Source organism: Miniopterus schreibersii, assembly GCF_964146895.1.
Source record: "Miniopterus schreibersii genome assembly, chromosome: 4".
NCBI lineage: Eukaryota > Metazoa > Chordata > Mammalia > Chiroptera > Miniopteridae > Miniopterus > Miniopterus schreibersii.
Window position 1 is genome coordinate 83,015,503 of NC_138105.1, and position 22,635 is coordinate 83,038,137.

The window sequence follows — 22,635 nt, forward strand, 5'->3', positions numbered from 1 at the left end:
TCTAGAATCAATAAAAACATTTTTTTTAAGGGGGGAAAAAGATTCTGTTCCATAGGAACCATTTTCAGTACCAATCTGAATCTGAAGCTACCAGCTTACAGGAGCTACAAAGGGATAGGATAGGGGAACATATTTAAAAAAACAAACAAGAATGCAACCAGCCAAATCCAGAATGTGGGAAATTCTGCAAACAAATAACTTGGTTTCTTCGATAAATAATGGTGTGAAAAGGGGGGGAAAGGAGGAGCTCCAGCAGATTAAATGAGACATAAGAATAAAATGTAGGGTGTAGGTTTCTTTGTATCTCAATTCGAAGCCACCAAATACAAATAAGAGATAATCCAGAAAATTTGAACACAGACTGGGTGTTGGGTGGTATTATGGAATTACTTTGAATTGTATTAGGTGAGATGATGGAATCGTGGCTAGACTGAAAAGAAAGTTTGTATCTGTTAGCTATACACACTGAACTATTTATGGGTATAATGCTATAGCCCATGAGACTGGCTTAAAAATACTCCTGAAAAAAAAGTGTGTGGTGGGGGTGGCTATGGAAGACAGGCTTGGTAAAATATGGATAGTAATTGAAGCTGGGCGATGGGTACATGGGAGATGAATAATATTCTTTTCTTTGCTTTGAAGTATGCTTGAAAATTTCCGTAAAGCCTTAAATTAGTCCCATTTCTTGTGAAGGCTCTGAGCCAAAAGTCAGCTCCCCTGTTAAAAAACAACAACAAAAAGCAGAAATGTTAGCAACTTAATAGCTCCAAACTAAGACATTCTCCTGCATGTGATCAGAAGGCTTGGAAAAGACTGGAAAAGGAAATAATTCACCTACTCTGTGGGTTAAGTGTAATTTCGTGCTAAAGTCATCTTCAGAACAAAAAGGTGGTAAGCATCCCCCCTGGGAAGCTCTGGTGTCATAAAATGAGCCCAGGACTGGGGGCGAGAGGCCTCTAATTCTCAGTTCTGTTCTCAATGGCATCCCCCTTGTCTTGGTTTCTTCCTCTGTAAGATGAGAGAGGTCAGACTAAAAGATCTCTAGGATTCCTCAAATTACATCAAGCTGTGATTCAGTAGATGACCAATGTGTTTAGCAACTCATTCAGTCATTCAACAATCATTTATCAACACCTACTATTGACTCCGCTCGGTCCCGGGCCGCAGGTGGGCACAGTCCCTGCCCCCGCAGAGCTAGCTCAGAGCCTAGCTGTCAGCTGCCATTTCCAGGAGAACGTCAGCCATTCTGAAAAACAGACACTGGCTCAGTGGTACATTTTGGAAGGAATCTGAAGCATTTTCCTCCCAGGCCTCCTACCTACTCGAATGTCCTGACTCTTTCTCCCCAGGCCAACTGCATTTCAGAACAGCTGAGAGAACAGCTGCTGGCCTCCTGTGACCAGGGGTGCGATGCTCTGATTGACCAAAGTGAGGGGCCTTCTTACCCTGGACACAGGAGGGAGAGTCTTTGCACCCCACGCAGGTGCTGGGAGGGAGGAAGGCCCCCTAGGGTGCTGTCAGTGGAGAAAGGGCCAAGGGACGCAGAGGGACAAAACACACCCGCCCACGGCCTTTCTTATCTCACAGCCAGCACCAGAATAGCACACCAAACTTTCCTATTTACTCTGAGAAGAGGTAACATAAAGAAATCCAATTATATTTTTAAACCCCCCCTCTCAATAGGAATCAGTCCAAAGAATTGTTTTAACCTTTCTCTCTCGTTTTTCCCCTCGGTAGAATGGGGATAATCGTATTTATCCCCGTGCAGCAGTTAAGAAGATTCAGGGAGATAATTCATATAAAAATAGCTTAGCACAAAGGCTGGCACGTAAAAAAAAGGCTCAGTAAAACGGCAGCTATTTCCCTACTTATTGTTCACTCAGGGCAGCCCGTCAGGCTCAGAAGGCAGCTTCCTGTCCTGCCCAGGCTTCCTGGAAGGGGACCTCCAGCTGACTATCTGCTCCACAGGCCCCAGCAAACCAGCCTTGGCCCGGCCATTCGCCTTTGGCCTGAGTCATTCTCTGGGTTCGATGGCCCAAGGAGCTTTGCTTGGAGCTCTCAGGAAACCAATGAAATCCTTGTTTCTGGGTGTCCTTTGGAATACTAATGACCGTGAGAAGCAGCCTGGCCCTGGCTGGCGTGCTCAGTGGTTAGAGCGTCGGCCAGTGCACTGAAGGGCAGAAGGTTCAATTTCCCGTCAAGGGCACATCCCTGGGTTGCAGGTTCCCCGCCCCAGGTCAGGGCGCATGTGGGAGGAAACCAATCGATGTTCCTCTCTCTCCTCTCTCTCCTCCGCCCTTCCCTTCCACTCTCTCTAGAATCAGTGGAAAAAATATCCTCTGGTGAGCATTAACAACAAAAAAAGCAGCCTGGTCCATTTTTTTTCTTGAAGACTCTCCCAAATTCCCTAGGATACACACCCAGTCCTTCTCTCCGCTGATACTGACCTCAGGCCATTCCTACCTGCCTTGTTTCAACCTGCCCTTGTACTCCTACGCTCATCCCAAGAACAAATTGTTTAATCCTTGGTTTTAAAGAGGCACACCCTAGAACCCCCTGACAATCCAAAATCCTTTTAAATCCAAGGTCCAGTGGCTTCCCACATTCCACAGGATCAAGGTCAAAATTTTCAGCTCACCTCCAAGACTCCCCAACATCTGACCTCAACATCCACCGTGGTCTTTTATGCAGCCTGTGTTTGATTCATACTTTTAATGAGTACAATTCAGGTGCCTGCGGGAATCAGGCAGATGTTAAAATTTGGTGAAGTAACCCAGTTTAATTCAAGAGGGTGGGGTGGAGCCTCTGGAGAAACCAGTGAGTACCTGCCCTGTCTAAACACATTCAAATTCAAAATGCTTGAAAACAACTCTAAGGGTCCCCATGAGGCTTGCAACCAGGACAGCAATAGGCAAAGCCCCTGAACCTGACCCCAAGGCCCCCTTTTCTCTGACTTAGTGAACCAAAGCAGTCCAGCCTAGGCTCATTTCCCCAGTCCTTTCTTGTTTCACTGTCCCTAGCTTTAATAAACATCCTCTAAAATTCACTTGGACTTGTGTTGTGAAATCTTTCCTGTATGAAGTCAACAACCCACACACTACCAGCCAGTCCTAGGCAGACCCACTCAGGCCAGGTCCCCTTTCCAGTAACATCAGCTAGAAATGCTCAGGGGCACTCATCTGGGCCCCAGTGAGCTTCCCACAGAATCTCCCCTTTGTAAACCAGTGTTATGGCTGGACAGACCCTTGCAGTTCTTATCATTTCAAGACACCCTTTAGCAATAACCATCAAGAAAAATTGAAGAAAAAAAGAGTTTATTCCTGACAGGCCCTGGAGCAGACAAGGCATGCCAGGAGGCACACAGTGAGGTCAGGTAAAAAGGGAGGGAGAGCACAGGTCTGGGGGGGTTCTGCTTCTACTGGGATTGAGGGTGGGGGCCTAGGGTTTAGTGGGCTCACTCTTGGTGAATTTAAGCCATAAGAATGGCAATTTAAAGCTCAGAGAAAGAAAAAAAACAAGTAGTCCAAATGGTCAGCAAAATCAAGCAAAATCTCTAAAACAAAGGAGTCCAGGCCAGAGGGGCAGGGGGCGGGGTGGGGATGGGGGTTCTGGCTCTTTATCTGGTACCTGGCCATTCGCTTGTTTAAGATAGCCTTGAAGTGGACATGCATGTAGATGAGAAGAGAGTTCTACCGAAAGTGACCTCACAGAGTGATCTGAGCATAAATGCCTAATTGGGCAGATCATGGGGGGGGGTCACGCCCCAGGCTTATAACGTCTTTAGTATATAAAGGTTATCTTTGCCTTAAGCAAGCCCTGTCCATTGCTTTTTTGTGCATCTAGGTCAACATCCCTTTTGAAAGAAGCTTAACCACCCTCAAGAGAGCACATAATCATATTAACTAGCCCGTAACCTAATCCCTGCGTTGCTTCCTGCCACCTTCCTGTAGTCTTCCTTACCGTTCCTCCTTACTCTAACATGCACAAAGCAAACTGCAAAATTGTCATTTTCCAGAGCATTTGTAATCTTGGTTCCTGGCAATTGTCCGTTTTGGCTCAAAGAAACTAAAAAATTCTCTATATTTTTGGACATTCATTACATCAACATGTGTTACAAAAGGAAAATCCTACTGTCAGGGTGACATTACCATCCTCACGTGTTTGTGGAGGTGCTGGAGTAGACACACCTATTGCACGCAGTCCTATGAAAGTATAGCTCGTGCCATCACAGTGGTAGGCTACGCCATCCAGGCTAGTGTAGGTGCACTCTATGGGGGTTCATCTAAGGATACAATGAACTGCCTATCGATGCATTTCCCAGAATGTATCCCGTCATTAAGTGGCACAGGACCAGTTGTAAACGGTGTAGGGGTTCAGGACATGTCATTCGAAGATGTGCCTCTGTGGCATGTGGATTACTTTGACCCAAGGCAACCAAGATCCTGCAGACTCAAGAGAGACTTCTTAACTACCTAGAAGAATTTTAAGTTATGGGCCTTGCTCATAGCAAGAGATTATCAGAGATAAACTTTTGACCTATCTGTATGTCAGGGCAGACTACTAGTTATTGAACATTTGCTTTTATCTTTCTACCTACAAATGACCTCCTCTGATCTGAAGCCCCAAGGCACCTCACCTCATCCGTAGCTCAAGGATGTCTTATATACCCATGTTCCCTTTCTGTCTCTGAACCTCTCATGCATACGCGGTTCCCATACATACGTATCCCCTAAATTTGCTTATTTCCTCTTGCTAATCTGTCTCATGTCTATTTCTGATTATTAGACCAGCTAAAAGAACCTTGAAGGTAGAGAAATGTTTGTTCCTCCCCCAGATATGTAATTCCTGGGAAATGTGTTGCTGACAGAATGTGGTTGAGATGTCTGGAGTTTGAGCAGCCACTTTGGGACGTGAGGTTTAAACCCCATGCTGAATGTGGCAGAACAAGATAGAACGGGTCTAGGCTAGGTCTCACATAGTCATGCAGCCCCAATCCCAGCCCTTGGGGACTTGCCTCCACGTTGTGTTTATGTGAGAGCAAAACAAGTTTCTATATTGTATTAGAAATTAAAACTGAGATCTTTTTAAAACATAACAATACCCAGCAAACATCTCATGAGTTGTCAGAGCAGTGACATCACGTATCATGTAACCATACGCCACGTGGCCTCTGGGAAAGTTCCCTGTACACTGTTAGAGAGTGAGAATAAAAGGCAAATAACATCTTAGCCATCTTATGAAAATAGTTTGGGCCTGGTGGACCTTTCAAGGGACTCCCAGGGACCCCAGGCCACACTAGGACAGCCACTGATCTGAAACACGAAATTTAAAATCAAACGTTTGGGGAAGCTCTGACGCACCTTCAGTGACTTAAAAATCTCTGAACATGATGATGCCGGAGGTTCAGCAGTAGGTATTTGTTTGTGATTTGTTGGGGCCACCAGCATACAGTTTGTGTTTGATTTGGAGCCACCAGCCTTCATTTCCCCCCTTTTGGGAAACTATGCCTTGATTTCCGTCCTGGGCAGTACCCTCTCCTGCACTTTTAGCCCAGCTTAGAAAAACAGCGAGAGACTAGGCTGTGCCAGCCCCTTCCCCACGGCCACAGCAACGCCTCAGGAGGATCGCGAGATGGAACAGACGGAATGCAAGCGGCAACACAGATCTGGCCTTTTCCCCCAGGGCTCCACGAGCGGTGGATGTAAGACCCGGTGCAGACCCTGGGCCACAAGGGGAGGCCCGCATGAGCATGACGCCAACATGAAGGAGAGCGGAGGGGGCGCAGACGGAGATATAGACAGAGAGACAGTGGTCCTGAGGATTGGTCTCAGCCCCTAAGCCGGCTTTGGGAAGACACTGCTATTTGTGTCTTTTTCCACCTAATCCACAGACCCTCGGGTTAGCTAGCTCGGGGAGCTGAATGTCCAGCTCAAAATACTTGGCTTCCCAGGCTCCCTGGCAGGGCAGGGGGGCCGTGCGACGCGGTTCTGGCCAATGATTTGGAAGCAGAGGTTGGTGCCTGGGGCTTGGGGTGGGGGGGAGTTTGTGAAAGGAGGGGCCTCTGTCCTTGACCCCTCTTCCCGCTGGGATGACAGACAGGAGACTAGAAGCAGAGCAGCTGGGGGATGGAAGGTACCAGGGGAGGCTGACAGGACCTGCAGCGCACCAGGACCGATCGCCCTCACCCTACACCCTCCCTCCCGGGGTGGCCAGATGGCTTTGCAAAGCCAGATGAAAGCTTTCGGAGTCACGTTCCTGTGACACTCCGTGGAGTGCGTTCCTGTGTGACCTATGGCCCAGTTCCTGGACTTTTGTTTACAGGAGCCAATCAATCCCCTGCTTTGCTTATGCCGGTTTGGGTTGGTTTTTCTGTCCCTTTCAACAGAAGAAATCAGATTTCTGGCTCCAAGGTTTCATGTTTACTCGGTAGGCACGTAGCCCTTTCTCACGTCGGGGAGACAAGGTGGGCCACAGCCGTACCTCTAAGAGAAAGGAGAGGATTTCCCTTCCATGTGGCGGAGCAGCATCACCCTGGGCTTCAGAGAAGCACCAAGCAGGAGGGAGAATGGAAGAAATTCACGGCAGGGGCAAAGGGCAGCATTAAGGGGAGCAAAAAGTTTGTTCTAGCTTTGGAAAGGAGCTGAAGCAGTGTCTGGGTCACAAGCATAATTTTGATGACTCCCCAGCCAAGCAATGTAGGGGAGGCTCCTCCAGCTTTCAGCCGGTTCTAGTTGGCCCTTACTCTTCTGAGGCATGTGGACAACTGCATTCTTTCAGTGGCTGGGCCTCTTCAGGACTTTTCCTCTTTCCTGGAGGGCTCGGGGCAGGGATGGGGGAAAGAATGAGAGTTCCTGTGAGCATGCGCACACTTTGGAGTCAGTACATTGGAATCTAAGCCCTGATTCTGCGCCCAATCGCTGGGGATCCTGAGCAATGTATTTAACTTCTCTGAGACTCAATTTCTTCTCGGGTAAAGTGGTGATGATAATAGTCATCTCAGAGTCCTTGCAAGGATTAGGTGAGCTATTTACATTTAATAGGAATGGATTCTGTGAGACGTAACCATTGGGGAAAACTGGTTAAAGTGTATATGAGACCTCTGAGTACTATCTTTTTAACCTCTTGTAAACCTATTATTACAAAATAAAAAAGTTCTTAAATTTTTTTTAATTAGCCCTGTCCGGTGTGGCTCAGTTGGTTGGGCACTGTCCCATGCACCGAGAGGCTGCTGGTTCAGTTCCTGGTGGGGACACATGCCCTGGCTGTGGGCTCAGTCTCGGGTGGAGTGTGTGCAGGAGGCAGCTGATTGATATTGTGTCCTCACATTGATGTTTCTCTCTTCTCCCTTCCCCTCTCTCTAAATAAATCAATAAACTATTCTTTTAAAAAGTATATATTTTTTAATTAATAGGAAGGAAGAAAGAGACCAAAATCCACAAGTTCTGGGTGTGGGGTTTTGCAGAGTTTCCTAGTTACTGGGCAGTAGGAGTGAGGAGGTGAGTGGCTTTGATGGGGACAGAATGGAGTTTTCTATGGGTTATTAATTAGACTCCTTTTAATGCTCTCAGAGATATGAAAGTAAAGGTATAGAGCTTTTTAGCGACTTCAGCTGTGGCTCTGCGCAGACTGGGCCACACGGAGCTATGGGTGGATTTTCCAGGGTTACGCTCTGTACGGAGGCAGGTCAGCTGTGTGGGTTCCCTTTCTCTGTGCCAGCCGTGCCACCCTCGGAACAGGCTGCCAGGCATCCCAACCCCCGCCAACATTCTTCTCAGAAATGCCCAAACAAGGACCAGAAAAAGACCTTCTGTCCCTGGGCCTTTCTAGAACCTTCTCTAAGATACAGTTTCTCTCAGGCCCATTACCGCATCCCATTCTTCCTAACCCTGGAGCAGGTTAAAAACTAATGTCTGGGTGCTGGAGGAGGAGGGGGAGCCCGAAGAGCTGGGAGTGAGCTAACCAGCTGCAGCTTCCTGCTGTCCATCGGGCTGGACGGTTCCTCTGCTGCTTTGCCCAGAGGAAGAGTGACAGCCGGCAGAAAGCCCTCTGCTGCGCCACCACTGTGCGCACCACACGACACTGCCGGGGGGAGACCCGCTGCGGCTGCGGCCCTGCGTGTGGCTAGGCTGTGGTCCCGCGTGTGGCTAGGCTGTGGTCCGGCGCGTGGCTAGGCTGTGGTCCCGCGTGTGGCTAGGCTGTGGTCCGGCGCGTGGCTAGGCTGTGGTCCCGCGTGTGGCTAGGCTGTGGTCCCGCTCGTGGCTAGGCTGTGGTCCGGCGCGTGGCTAGGCTGTGGTCCCGCGTGTGGCTAGGCTGTGGTCCCGCATCCAGGGTCAGAACCTGCGCAGGTTTCGAAGCACCGTTTGATCTTTTTTGCTCTGCTGGAGGACTGATCGCCTCACAGCACGGGCTGAGACGGGTGCTCGTGGTAAATACACCCACTTCGCCTGGGGGAGGGCTTTTCCACTATGTAAAATTTTTCATCCACACCTCAGGGTAATATTATTCCCCAGGCCAAGCTGCCGAATCAAGAAGTTGATGAAGGCCGGGTCAGGGCACATACAGGGGTCAACCAATGAAAGCATAAATAAGGGGAACAGCAAATCAATGTCTCTCTCCCCCCCCCTCCCTTTTTCTCTCCATAAAATCAATAAATAAAAATTTTTTAAAAAAGGAGTTGATGAAGAAGCATACAATTGGGGCAAAGGGTGGCCTGGAGGGATGTGATATCCCAGCGGCATGGTGAAGTGTACCTGCTCAGTAATAGTGAGACGGGCCAGTAAGCCAGGACAAGTGGAACGGGGAACCTGAGGCTAGTTAAACGGCCGAGCCTGGCCGGGTGGGGCTCAGTGGTTGAGCATCAACCTAGGATCCAGGAGATGGCGGTTCTGTTCCCGGTCAGGGCACATGCCCGGGTTGCGGCTCGATCCCCAGTCGGGGACGTGCAGGAGGCAGCCGATCAATGACTCTCTCATCATTGATGTTTCTCTCTCTCTTCCTCTCTCTCAAATCAATAAAGATATATTTTTAATAAATAAAAAATAAACAGCCAAGCAGTTTACAGCCATCTCGTAAATCACAAAATCCCATCAACCCTAAGGACACTTAAGAGCAAATGGTAAAAATGGGGGCCTCTGTAATACTTTCAACAATAAATTAAAAAACACACACACACACAAAATGAGTAAATGGGAAGAAGCTGATTAAGAGCTTGGCAACTGCCCGGCCGGGCTTGGCTCAGCAGTTGAGCATTGACCTAGGATCCAGGAGATCGCGGTTCGATTCCCCATTAGGGCACATGCCCAGGGTTGCAGGCTCGATCCCCAGTAGAGGGCGCACAGGAGGCAGCCCATCAATGATGTTTCTCTCTCTCTCTTCCTCTCCCTTCCTCTCTCCAAAATCAATAACGATATATTTTAAAAAAAAAGGTTGGTGGTGGCCTGCAGATGACTGTGTCTGCCATTCCCCCGCCCCATGCCCTCTTGGTACCCGGGCATCTCAGGATGGCTGCCCCCTGTGCCCCATGGCCGGATGAGGAGAACTCCCAGAGACCAAATTTCACCAGTGGCAAAAACATTAGCAGATGAGCTTGGAACTGAGTCTAATATTGAGTCACAAGTAAACCGCCTTTCAGTCCTGGGAGCCATGACATCTGTACAACGAAGGCTCAGACTTTAAGAACCTCCGAGTGGCCTGGTTGTTTACTGTGGTACAATTGCAACAGAGGAAAGGAAGGGAAAGAATGTCGGCGTTGACTTGGAACCTTTTAAACCAATTAATACAGCATTATATTTGTGTGACAACAGATTCCACACAGAGGCGCTCCCAGCACTACTTTCAGGTGACAGCAAGTCTGACGTCGTCGTAACAGATGACGGTGGCGCACTCTTTGGCACACCCCAAGGAAACACGAGAGGAGTCCTGCACAGATTCACTGTGCATCTCCCACGGCAACGTGGTTGAGGGGGTCAGTCAGCCTCGAGCTTTGCCCGTGTAAGAATGGAAAAGAGACACAGCCATGTTCGGAAAGTGGCTGAGACAGCGGTGCAGCTGTTCATTTCTGGGACAAAGTGAATGTGGCTGGTCTCGTGTTAGCTGGATCGGCTGGCTTTAAAACTGACCTAAGTCATTCTGATATGTTTGATCAGAGTTGTTGTAATCAAAAGCTTTAAAATTAGTTGATATATCCTATGGTGGTGAAAATGGACTCAACCAAGCTAATGAGTTATCTACTGAAGTCCTCTCCAACGTGAAATTCATTCAAGAGAAGAAATTGATAGGGCGATGCTTCAAGTCAGCCGGGACAAGGGCAGGTACTGTTTTGGAGTTGAAGACGCACTAAAGGCTTTAGATATGGGAGCCATAGAAATTCTTTCTTTTTTTTTTTTTTAAATATATCTATTGATTGTGGAGAGAGGAAGGGAGAGGGAGAGATAGAAACATCAATGATGAGAGAGTTATTGATCTGCTGCCTCCTGCGCACCCCCCACTGGTGATCGAGCCTGCAACCCGGGCATGTGCCCTGACCGGGAATCGAACCGCAGTCTCCTGGATCCTGGCTCGATGCTCAACCGCTGAGCCACGCCGGCCGGGCACCATAGAAATTCTAACAGTCTAGGAAAATCTGGATATAACGAGATACATTCTTTTTTTTCCTTTAAATATGTCTTTATTGATTTCGGAGAGAGGAAGGGAGAGAGAGAGACAGAGATAGAAACATCAATGATGAGAGAGTGAGAGAGAATCATTAGGGATTGAGCCCACAACCCGGGCATGTGCCCTGACCGGGAATCGAACTGTGACCTCCTAGATCACAGGACGATGCTGAACCGCTGAGCCACGCCGGCCAGGCTGAGATAGGTTCTTCATTACCAAGGCACAGAAAAAGAGAAAATTCTCGATCTAACTCCAGAACAAGAGAAAGACAAATCCCATTTCACAAAGAGACAGGACTAGAACATGAACTCGCTGAGAGCATGCCCCTGCTGGAATGGTTTGCTACCAACTATAAAAAATTTAGAGCTACATGAGAAATTGCCAACAATAAGTCACAAGAAGGATCCCAGTTTGTGAGAGGATTTGGTAGAATTGGAGTATCTTGCGGTACCAAGTAGATTTCCAGGGAATGGCATACCAAGGAGGAGAAGATGAATTTTTTGACCTTGATGACTAGTAGGTAGTCAACATGGGTCCCACCCAAGGAGCATACCCCTGGTGGGATTCAAACAGATCCTGCCTTACAACTGGACCATTTCGAGAACTTAATCCACGAGCATTGGATATTGAAAAGAAAAATGAAACAAAGCCAGACTCAACCCTACACTTGGGTCTGTCATGGTGTCTGCGCAGCAGCTTATGACTGAGTTCCTAAATGCTACTTTGGACTAATTTAAACAAGAGTCCCACGTTTTACTTATACTCAATGGTGAAATTGGTTGCTCTTGTATTTTATGGAAAAACAAAAATGTTTTTTTAACCTTCATACATAGAAGCAAAAATATTTTAACTGCTGTAAATCTTCAAAAGTTAATAGAAATGAGATCATACTGGTTTGTTTGTTATTTTGATTGGAAAAAATTAAATTGCTGCATTTCACAGTGACCCATTTGCATGGCAGTGGCAGCTCATTCTGGGCTTACACCCTGAACCTATCTCCAAGGCCCCCTTTTCTCTGAATTTTTAGTGAGCTAACAGCAGTCCCCCGACCGGGACTCACTTCTTTCCCATAACATTTCTAGAGAACCAAAGCAGAGCACTGCCTAGGCTCTCTCCTGTTGCTTCTACCCTAAGCCCTTCCTTTGTTTCACTGGCCCCAGTTTTTTGTTTTGTTTTGTGTGTGTGTGTTTTATTGATTTCAGAGAGAGAAAGGGAAAGGGAGAGAGAGAGAGAGAGAAACATCAATGATGAGAGTCATAGATTGGCTGCCTCCTGCATGCCCCCTACTGGGAATTGAGTCCTGCAACCTGGGCATGTGTCCTGATGGAAATCAAAAGGTGACCTCCTGGTTCATAGGTCGACTATCAACCACTGAGCCACACCGGCCAGGCTCACTGTCCCACGTTTTAATAAACATACTCTCAAAATCACCTAGACTCGTGTTGTAAAATCTTTCCTGCGCAAAGTCAAGAACCCACATACTACCAGCCGGCCCTACGCAGACCCACTCCAGGGCCGGTCCCTTTCTACTGACAGTGGAATCTGTCATCTTCATGTCAGGAGCATCCAGGGGGTGCAGTAGTTCTTAGCATAGAAGTTCAAGCGCAGGCTCTGCGGTTGCTCTGCCTGGATTCAAATGCTGATCTACACCGAGGAACAATGTGGCCTTGGCCACGTCCAGGTAGCAGTTTCCTCATCTGCAAATGACCAAACAAGATAAAAAATGTACCTACCTCTCAGGTTGATTGTGAGGGTTAAATGAAATGATACATATGACGTCAGCTTAGCCCAGAGCCTGGCACGGAGAAAGTGTACATGAAATTCAAGGTATTATAATTCATGGCAATGGAAAGTATCAGGACGAGCGGGTATGCGGCCCAGCCCTGCTGTAAGATACTGACGGCTTCATATAATCCTCTCACCCTCTCTGGAACCATGCTTCCTCCTTTGCAAAATGAAAGGATGGGGTCAAAGGTAGGCCCTTCTACCGTGAAGACCCCTGAAACTCTGGAGGGAAAGTCCGAGCCACTCCCTGCGAAGCAGCCGCCATCGCTTTAATGCCCTGAGCTTTCAATGCCTCAGTAAACGACACCTCCTCTAGGGGACTCCCAGCCCAAGAGGGAAGGTTGCTGAATGACAGAGAGCTTTTCAAGATATTTGGCTGGGGCTGTGCTGACTCAGAAGAAACAATGAGCACAGTTCTGAGTCCCGAAGGTAACAGAAGTCCCCTGCCAGTCCCCAGAGAGAAAGGCCTCAGTAGGCTGGTGGAAGGGAGCAGGGCCTTCGTGGAGTTCTAGTGTCAAAGCCGGAAACGCTCTTAGGGAGTTTCCAGTGCAGCGATTTTTAAGCCACATTCTGTGAGTGCTTCTGCAGTTCCTCAAACTATTAGTATTCGTCTCAGTTTGTATACTTCAAACTGTATTTAAAACTGTGACTGGAAAGCAGCAAAGATACTGGTATGGGCTGCCCATTAAATTTTAACACGTCAGAAAACAAAATCCATTAATGGGCTGTGGCAGATTCTGCCGGTTGTCCCCTAAATCTACCCTCCCCTTTTCCCTTTGCTGTGAATCCTACAGTTGGGTGGGTCCATGGCCACCCGAATCGAAGACTACATTTCCCAGCCTCACTTGCCGCTGGGTAAGGCTGTGTAATTAAGTTTCGGTCAATGGAATGTAAGTAAAGGGTGTGAGTGCTACTTGTGGGGGTTTCCTTAAAGAGGGGGCGTCTGCCCTTCTCTTCACTCTTCGTGCATCGCTCTAAGGTGGGCGTGATGGTGGAGCTCAGTCAGCCGTCTTGGACTTTGAGCTGGAAGTTCCAGGTGGTGGACAATGGAGAGAAGGGACCTGGCATCCTTGATGATCATTAGTCTCTTACTGTCACTGAGTGCCCGGGGCTGCTCACCCCCACGCTTCATTTACATGAAAGACACATAAACTTCTATCTCCGTTCAGCTACTTTTATTTTGGAGCTTCTGCCTTTTGTAGCTAAACCTAATTGACACGTTTGGGGTCTCAGCGATTGACCCTATAATGCATTATAAATTCATTATAATGCATTATAAATGCATTATAAATTATTATATTTATAGTAATATAAATATTTTTATAGTTTACTGAATAATTCTAAGGAAAACACCACTTGTCACTTCCATTCAGGTCAGGAGAGGATTTTACAGCCTCCCCGGAAGCCCTTTGTGTGCCTGCCTCAGTCACAGCTGCCTCCTTGTTCCTAAAAGTACCTCCATCCTGACTTTTACAGTGAACACTGCCGTGTTAGAATAATGTAATGTTACCTTAAAAACATTTTGGTTAAAGACCACTTTTGTCTGTTTTATGCTTAAGATTTTGACAGAAGTCGTCCTCTGCTCAAAGAGTTAGAAAATAACTGAAATAGTCCACCTCGTGTTCTAGAGGAAGGGTGTGAGGCTCAGAGAGGGAACAGGACTTTCTAACATCAACCAGCCAGTTAGTGGCAGAGTGGACTAGGTCCGGGTTCTCTCTGGCTCCTTAGCGTTTCATTTTAGAGTTCTTTCCCGGGGAAGGGACCCTAGATATAAGGTGCCAGCCTTACCCAGTGACTAAAGGATGGGGAGACTTGCAGACAGAGCCCCTGGCACAGGGTGTTCCATGCTCCACCAACAGCAAGCCCGGCTCACTCCACATACATCTCCTTGTGTGTTTTTTTAAAGATTATTTATTTGTTTTATTGATTAATTTTATATATATTTTTAAAATATGTCATTATTGATTTCAGAGAGAGGAAGGGGGGAGAGAGAGAGGAGAAAAACATCAATGATGAGAGAGTCATTGATCGGCTGCCTCCTGCAGCTCGGGCATATGCCCTGACTGGGAATCTAACCGTGATCTCCTGGATCCTAGGTCAATACTCAACCACTGAGCCAAGCTGGCCAGGCTTATTAATTGATTTTAGTGAGAGAGAGAAAGGGAAAGAGAGAGAGAAACATCGATTCGTTGTTCCACCCATTTATGCATTTATTGGTTGATTCTTGCATGTGCCCTGACAGGGACTGAACCCCCAACCTTGGCATATTGGAACGACGTTCTAACCAACCGAGCTACCTGGCCAGGGCACCTATAGGTCTCCTTTTTGAAAATTCATGAAGTACAGTATCAGCATATTGAAGGCTCTGAGAATTCCCACAGTGAAGTGATTGTGATGACCTGGCGTTTCCCCAGTTTTTTGTCTTTGGGACCTTGTGCTCGCTAAGCGCATTCTGCATGGAATAACCCTGTTGATGGATAAAGATGCGTCGGTACACAAGCATCGCACTCAGAGCACCGTAGAAAATCTCCCTTCTCGCCCAGGTAGCCCATCTCTCTGGAAAAGTACTGAATTATCCCATCCTCAGTAAAAGTCCATTCCTCATAGCCCCAAGAAGCAATTGCGGAACTGACCTAAACCTGCCCAGTCTGGGGTGGGTTCCCCAGGGGCTGAGCTGGCCGGGCCCACGGCCTGGCACCGGGCTTGTTGTGCCAGGGGCCCCGGCCAGCCGGCAGCCACCCAGTGTGTGTCTGGGCTCGTTTCCCTCCCTCTCCCGGCTGCTTTTAGAACATAGCTGAATGGATCCAGTCTCTCAGCCCTGCTCGCAGCCGGCACCGGACCCTCAGAGTCTGGCCAGCCCATCTCCCACCGCCTTGATCAACACCCCTCCATGCTGGGAGCCACAGCTCGGGCTGTTTTTCTCCCTCAGGCACCCCAGGAAGCCTCCCCTGTGCCTGGGCTTCCTTCCCGGGCTTTGGCTGCCAGTCCATTTAAAACTCATCCTCAGCCCAGTCGGTCACCTGAAGAAAAAGAGACTCACAGAAGGCCCAAGATGAAAGAGCCTTTAATCCTGTGGCTTTTTGAGTTTTGTTTTTAGCAGGAAAACCTTATTTTCAAAACAAATTATTATGCACAATTTACCAGTTTATAGCATAAGTAAGGACGTTTATGGTAGACTTTTCCAGCAAAATGCTGGAAAGAAACGAAATGTCCACTGGTAGGGAACAAATTTAATAAAATTATGGCAAAGTCATACAATGGAATATTATGCAGCCACCTAAAAGCACAAGGCAATTTCCAACAATAATAACAAAAGTCCTAGGTAAGTCCTTATTTTATATGGAGAATATTTGGTTAATAGTTTTATTTTAGGGCAAAGATGAGGATCATGTACCACCTCCTATCCAAACATGTTTAATGTTTATATAGTCCTTAAACTTGGTGACCAAACATCCCAGTTTGCCCAGAGCTGAGGGTGTTCCAGGACACAGGACTTTAAGTTATAAAACTGAGAAAATCCCAGGCAAAGGGATGGATCACACTATACTTGACAGAAATGAGGACTTTATTTTATTCTTCTTTTTAAATATGTTTTTATTGATTTGAGAGAGAGAGAGGAAGGGAGAGGGAGAGAGAAACATTGATGAGAAACATTGATCGGCTGCCTCCTGCACACCCCCTACTGGGGATCGAGCCCACAACCCGGGCATGTGCCCTGACTAGAATCGAACCGGCAACCTCTTGGTGCCTGGGATGACACTCAACCAACTGAGCCACACTAGCCAGGGCTATTCTGTAGTTTTTTCTTTTTCTGTTTTTGAAGACTTTATGTTAGAAAGAATAAAATCATTATTATTATTATTATTTTAAAATATATCTTTATTGATTTCAGAGACAGGAAAGAAGAGGGAGAGAGAGATAGAAACATCAATGATGAGAGAGTCATTGATCGGCTGCAGCCCACAACCCGGGCATGTGCCCTGACCAGGAATCGAACCCTGATCGCCTGGATCCTAGGTCGATGCTTAACTACTGAGCCACGCCCAGCCGGACTAAAATCATTATTAATTTTAGCTCCCAGTATGTTCACAAATAGAATTGAACCAGTATTGATACTATAACTACAAAAGCAAAACTGTGTGGACTGATATGGAACATGAAATCATCTCAAGACATAGTGATGAGTAAGAAGAAAAGGCAGGGTGCTAAGTGTGCTCTCACTTTGAAAGTTTCTCTCTCTTGTTTTTCCTAAAGGTCAGAGCAGGGGACAGTGGGGTTTTATCCACATAGCAAAGGGAAGTTTGTGGCTTCCTGTCTATGTGTGCACCCCATCATAAGGGAATGGTGGACTGATTTGCACCAAATTTTGAGGATCTGTTTGCGATGATCTGACTTAAAATACAGGTTGTTTGTCATATGAAAATGTCACTCTGGGGATCCTGGGGAGGACACGTCAGAGAGACAAGCAGCCCTTCCCCGGAGAAGCTGGCCCTGGTTAAACAAGAGAGGCCCACATAATTGCTGACTGGGAAAGACACACAAGATGGGTTCAGGCCCAGTGACGGGAAGCAGAGTGGCTTCCAGTGAAGCCTGGAACACAGGGTCAGGCGGCAGACTCTTGAAAGGAAGGCCTCAGTGTGCAGGCCCGCGTCCCTCGTGGGTGGGGAGCAGCAGACTTCTGTGTGTGAGGATGGTTTGTGATTCTTCTCAGCGGAGTGGCTCTCCCAGGTATTCAATTCACATTTGCAGACTCTTTCGGGTACATACGAAACTGGTAATAGCCACAGACCTGAAATGAATGGGATGTTTATTTTTCATTGTATACCCTTTTGAACTTATTGGCAATATTTTCCATGTTCATACATCAAGTCTGTTTTCTTTTAATTTATGAAATATTTTCAGCATACAAAGCATAGAGGATAATAAAGTTAATATCATTGTTTCTACCTGCTGGCTTTGACAAATCTTCACATTTTGCGATAGATGACTATATGGGAAAAATCTACAGCTCTCCTCCTGTGTCTCCTTTACCTGCACACAGAACACTTCTGACACTTTCGGTCACCAGACATGTGGGTTTTTCCCACACCAAGCAATTCTGCAACACTGGCCAGCTGTCCTACTATTTAACTGAATTCTGACACCTTTTACCTGGAGGTAGTGTCAGATCACACAGGATAAGGGCTCGGTTCCACCAGACTCCCCCTACTTAGATGCCAGTTGCAAGTAAGGGGTCCCCAGGTTACCCACAACTTCTGTCTGGTTTGACTACAAGGTTCCCATAACTTTCTCCCCTTTGTATTTGATTATTTGCTAGAACTCAGAGAAACACTTACTTACGTTTTCCAGTTTATTAAAGGAGATGATAAAGGATGCACTTGAACAGCCAGATGAAGAGATTCATAGGGTGAGGTTTGGGAGGGTCCCAAGCACAGGATCTTCTGTCCCCATAGAGTTGGGGTGCACACCCTGCTGGTACATGGATGTGTTCACCAACCTGGAAGTTCTCCAAACCCCGATTCTTTTAGATTTTCTACAAAGACAATCATTTCATCTGCAAACAAGGACAGTTTTAGTTCTTCCTTCCCAATCTGCATACCTTTTATTCTGTTTTCTTGCCTTATATTAGCAAGGACTTCCAGTAGTGTTGAAAAGCAGTGGTGAGAGGGGACATCCTTGTCTTGTACCTGATCTTGGTGGGAAAGCTTCAAGATTCTAACTTACCATTAAGTATGATGTTATTTTTAGTTTTGTTTTTTTTTTTAAGATATCCTCTATCAAGTGAGGATGTTGCCTTCTAGCTCTTGTTTACTGAGAGCTTTTATCATGAATGGGTGTTGGATTTTGTCAAATGCTTTTTCTGCATCTATTGACACGATCATGTGATTTTTCTGTTTTAGCCTGTAGATGTGATGGATTACATTAATTGAGTTTCAAATGTTGAACCAGCTTTGCATACCTAGAATAAATCCTACTTGGTTGTGGTATATCATTCTTTTTAAACATTGTTGGATTTGATTTGTTAATATTTTGTTGAAGATTTTTGCGTCCGTGTTTGTAAGGGATATTGGTCCATAGTTTTCTTTTCTTGTAATGTCTGTCTGGGTTTGGTGTTAGGGTCATGCTGGCCTCATAGGATGAGTTAGGAGGTATTTCCTCTGCTTCTGTCTCTGAGAGAGATTGTAGAGAATTGGTATAATTTTTTCCTTAAGTGCTTGGTGGAATAATTAGTTAATTTAAACCAATTCGAAGACCAGTCTTGGTAGAAAGGTGCTGGGAGCCTGGGGTCCCACCATCCACTCCTCTCTTTTCCTTGAGACACTTATATGGAACCTTAGGTTTCCACAGAACATAGTTTGAAATCACTAATGTAGACCATGGATCAATAAAGTTTTTCTGTAAAGGTCAAGATAGTAAACATTTTTTAGGCTTTGTGGGCCATAATGCACCATTCAACTGAGCCATCTAGTACAGAAGCAGCTACAGATAACATATATTTGGGATGAAAATGAGTCCATGAAATATTTAGTGAAAGAAGCAGGTTATAAAGCAACAATACTAATAGAATGGTTCATGCTTATTGAGTTTTCTATGCGCCAATCACTGTGCAGCATGATTTATGTGAATTATCTTGTTTAATTCTCAGAACCACTGTATGACATAAATGCAATAATCTCCAATTTACTGGTGGAGAAGCAGCAGCCTAGATGGGTTAGATAACTTGCCAGTAAGATATGCAGCTAGGATCTGAAGCCATGCAGTCTAGCACCAGGGCCTGAACTTTGAAATGCTCCGCTGCATCGCCTTTTATGTTTACCTATGTATACTTACATAAGCCTAAGAAGGATCTGGAAGGTTATACACCAGAAAGTAAAAGGATTTTCTTTGTCACATGGAGATGGGGGGAAGGGAGGCAGCCTGATATATAAATAAGATTCTAAACATTTTTTATAATTCTTCCGTATCATCAGAAATTAGATACTTCCATTAATAATAACACCACTAAATGAGGCGGTAGGACTTTTTATTTCTAAAGACCTGTCCAGTTCTAACGTTCTAGGCTTCCTCTAGCACCTGGCATCTCTGGAAGTGTCTGGTCTGAGGAAGAGGTGAGGGTGGGAGGCTCTGGGGCAGTCTCCTGGCTCTGGAGGGAAATTTGTTAGCGACTCCAGCCTTTAGCCTTCAGCCTCTCCCCTGAGCCCTTCCTACCCCCTCAATGGCTTTTCTGGCTCTCTAATTACTAGGAACAGAAAGAGAATCAGAGCTTCTGTTTAGACCCCCCATAGAAAGGAGTCAGACACCCACAAATGGCAGCCTCAGTGAGGGCTGTTTCCAAATGGGACGCTGAGAGGGGCCGTGACGAGCAGAGCAGGGCCCAGGTCTGATGTTGGGTGTGGTCTTGCCGACAGCCCTTTGACAAAGTGGCAGGGTTCAGAGACACCTTCTCAAGGACGTAAAATACAGTACGGGCACTGACTGAGCGCCAACCACGTGCTGGGTGTTTGTCCCCAGTGCCTGTGAAGTAGGTGCCATCGAGGAGAGACTGAGTGACCTGCCCAGGTTCCCTCTGTTTGGTGACTTGTGCTCTCTGGACTCAGTCCGGCTTTTCCGTGCTGAGTCAGAAACCGTGTGAGCTGGATCGGTGGGGCCCAGAACTGCTTGCCCTTGGCCATGTTTTCTCAGTTCCCACTATCCAAAGGGCAACAAACGGGAAGTGATCTGGTAGCTGGTAACTCCGGCTCTGCCCCTGAGGAAGGGCTGAGGGAGGGCATTTGGAGTATTTCTTGTGGGGTAGAGCAGAGGAGTGGTTGGGTGGTGGGGAGGGGAAAGGGGGAGAGTGTTTGCCTCTGAGGAACCCCCATGGGGAAGGGCTAGACGGATGCCCCACATGACAGGACAATCCCAGCCCAGTCATGAGAAGTGCCAGGGTGGGTTCAACACCAGCATTTCCCCTCACAGGGCTGTCCAGGGTAGAGCAAGCTGCTCCTGGCACTCTCTCAGCAGTGCTGGGCAGGCCGAGACTAGGGGCCACCGGACAGAGGGAGGGGATGTGCACATAGGCTGGATGACCAGCTATGTCTTCTCCTTCCCTAAGATCCTGCAGTGATGACCACAGTAGCAAAGCTGGGCACCCTGTGTGCACACATTCACTCCAGTCCAAGAAGCTAGTTGTTATTATTCCCGTTTTACAGATGAGAAAACAAGATCCTAGACAGTTAAGCAACTCTCCCAAGCTCACACAGCTGCTGAACAGCAGGGCTGGGACTGAACTCAGCATGCAGAGCTGCTTTCTTATCCAAGATACAGCCTGCTTCTAGCTGCTGGGCTCTCACTTTCTAAAAGGATTAGGATGCCAGGAACCCCATGATAAGAAGACCGATGGCAGATAACATCCCTACTTCCAGGGCCTTTGATGTTTTATTTCAAGGCTCCAGGCCACAGCCGTGAGATTTGCAGACCTCCCCCCTCTTAGGAAGCAGATTAGGAAACTTGTCCACTTAAACTATGTGGCCACAGCCCCTAAAGACATGGGATCTAAAAGCAGCTCCAACGGACACTCCCCAGAAATTACAGACTTGGATTTTTTAAGACTGGCACCAATTAAAGGAGAGGGCCACGTCCTGAACAACAACCGCTCACCTCCCACACAGTGCCGTGCCCAAGGCTTCATTTTTACTTTTCACAGTTTGCCAGGGTTGAAAGGATCGAGATCTGAATTTTTCCGTTTTCAAACTTTATGTGTAGAATGCCACCATCAAGCATTAGGCACATAATGGATCTTATTTCAGTCACAGTAGTCACCTGGGGTAGCTACTGTCATAATCCCCACTTTACAGATGAGAAAACTGAGTTACACAAAAGAATTGGTGACTTTTCCAAGGTCACATTGTTATTAAGTGGTGGAAGCAGAATCTGAATTCAGATCTGCTGAAGCCGGAGCATGGCTTAATGTTGCTGGGCTAGTCCACTGACTCCTGGGGACCAGACAGGATGGAATGAGATTAATGTGAGGGCATGAAGGCAACTGTTCCCCAAATGGCAGTTATTACACATCCATCAAATATTCCCTCAGTGCCTGACCCTTGGAGACAGGAAAGACACGTGGACCAAGAGCTTTGCCACAACACTGAAGCTGGTGGGATAAATGCTGTGAGGGCGAAGAGGAGAAATAAATTACTTCCAGTTGTGGAGAGGTTTCACGGGGGGGGCCCTGGTATGTAAGGGAGGGAGAGGAATCTGTACACGGAGACGAGGCCAAGGCCGTAGCCGAGGCCGGGAGGCGGCTGGAGGGAGTCATTCCACACACAGGGAGGCAGCGTGAACAGCAGGGAGAGATCAGGGAGACACTGGAGGAGCGGGCTGGGGAAGGTGGGCTGGGGAAGGTGCCGGGGGAAGAACACATCTGCTCCCACTCTCGCCCTGCAGAGGCCCTCGCTCGGCTGTGATCTCATTTGCTCCAGAGCAGCCAGCTGGGCTGCTGGCAGGCGTGGGAGCTTCCCCAGCTCCTCTGGGGCCTCAGCTGGAAACTTGGATTTAGAGAAGAGCAGAAGGAAAGGAACTCCTCCCAGGGCCACTTGTCCCAAGAGACACCAGTGTCTCAACCCTCAGGCGTTCCCAATGGGCCAGCCAGCCTGAAGCAGGTCTCCTGGGGAAGCTGTGAAATGGAAAAACTCCTCAAGTTCCTATTCCTAGAGCCCTCAGGAACAGACTTCCCCAAGGATGCTTAAACCCAAAAGACACTGCCATCTTGTGGCAGAGAAACCCGGACACCATGAAGGTTGGGAGAGTCCCTGTGCCCCAGAGGGACCACAATGGCAGAAATGGCTGACTTGAACTCATTTCATAATGGAACCAAAATTATGCTGGCACACAGATTAGAGTAAAAACCAAGTCTTATTTCTGGCTGCCAGGTTCCCTGAGGTGCAGGTGTTGTGTATTGTGCAGATGAGGAGACTGACTCTGAGAGAGATTAGGTGACTGGTCCAAGGAAAAAGGTGGCCAAGTACAGAGCCAGGTCTTACCCCAGGGCCCCCAATCACTGCCCAATAAACAGTTAATGGTTAAAGTGTGATTCTCAACATGTGGTCCCCAAGACCTTTCAGAAGGTACACGAGGTAAAAACTATTTTCATAAGATGCCTTTTTCTTGCTTACAATCGCACAGTGAAATTTCCAGTCTAAATGCTGTGCAATGACC

At 47.2% G+C, this 22,635-nt stretch overlaps 1 pseudogene across 1 annotated transcript; it reads left to right on the forward strand.

Annotated features, from left to right (window-relative positions):
• The first annotated feature begins 9,471 nt into the window (after positions 1 to 9,471).
• On the forward strand, positions 9,472 to 11,170 carry LOC308556344 (eukaryotic peptide chain release factor subunit 1 pseudogene; annotated as a pseudogene). The gene is made up of 2 exons: positions 9,472 to 10,404; positions 10,858 to 11,170. The product of its transcript is annotated as a eukaryotic peptide chain release factor subunit 1 pseudogene (transcript).
• Positions 11,171 to 22,635: the final 11,465 nt, after the last annotated feature.